Source organism: Calidris pugnax, unplaced genomic scaffold (genome assembly GCF_001431845.1).
Source record: "Calidris pugnax isolate Ruff unplaced genomic scaffold, ASM143184v1 scaffold292, whole genome shotgun sequence".
Taxonomy (NCBI): Eukaryota; Metazoa; Chordata; class Aves; order Charadriiformes; family Scolopacidae; genus Calidris; species Calidris pugnax.
In genome coordinates this window covers 806,093-806,871 of record NW_015091082.1, presented here as the reverse complement: position 1 = coordinate 806,871, position 779 = coordinate 806,093, and positions in this window count along the sequence as shown.

Below are 779 nucleotides of genomic sequence, written 5' to 3'. Positions count from 1 at the left end.
ACTCCCACTACACCAGGCTTTCCATTGTATTTGTAAAGTTGGGGTCGGTGAAGTTCCCACTGACTGGAAAAGGGGAAACATAACTCAGGGACAGACAGCAGTTCCTCTCCCTGGTGGCTCAGGAGCCTTCACCCATCCCATCCCACCCCACCCCACCCCTCCCAGAGGGGAGTAGCCCCAGCATCACCCCAAATGGCCGGGCACATCCCTGTTCTTCATCCAACTGGGGTTCCTGCATCCCGGCCGGGAACATCCGCTGGTTTTGTAGGGAGAGAAGACAACGGGGAGGGAGGGGACACAGACCCACCTCCCAGCTTTGCTTCCTTGCGGGCACAGTTCCAACACCAGCCCTGGCCTCCGGCTGGAGGGAGGAAGAAGAGGAAAGGGGGAGGATGATGATGGCCACAGCCCCGGGGTCCTAGGGCCATCCCATCGTCCCCCCTGTGGTGGTCCCAAGGGTTCTAGGGATCTGAGGGGTGTATTGGGGTACCAAGGGGACTGTGGGGCTGTGGTGGCAGGGATGCCAGGTGTCCTCTTGGGTGTGCCATGGTCCCTAAGGGTGTTGAAGTCCCTACAGGGGGGGTGCATCAGGCAGTGGAGATCCTGTGCCACACCAAGGATGCACTGGAGCCCCCCCAACAACCTCATGGCGCCCCAACACCCAGCCATAGGGGGACAGCAGACCCCCATGGTCAGTGCTGGGGTGGCCCCAATGGTCTTGCTCTCCCTGATCCCCCCCACCAATCCCAGCACCTGTGGGTCAGAGACCACCAACCCCC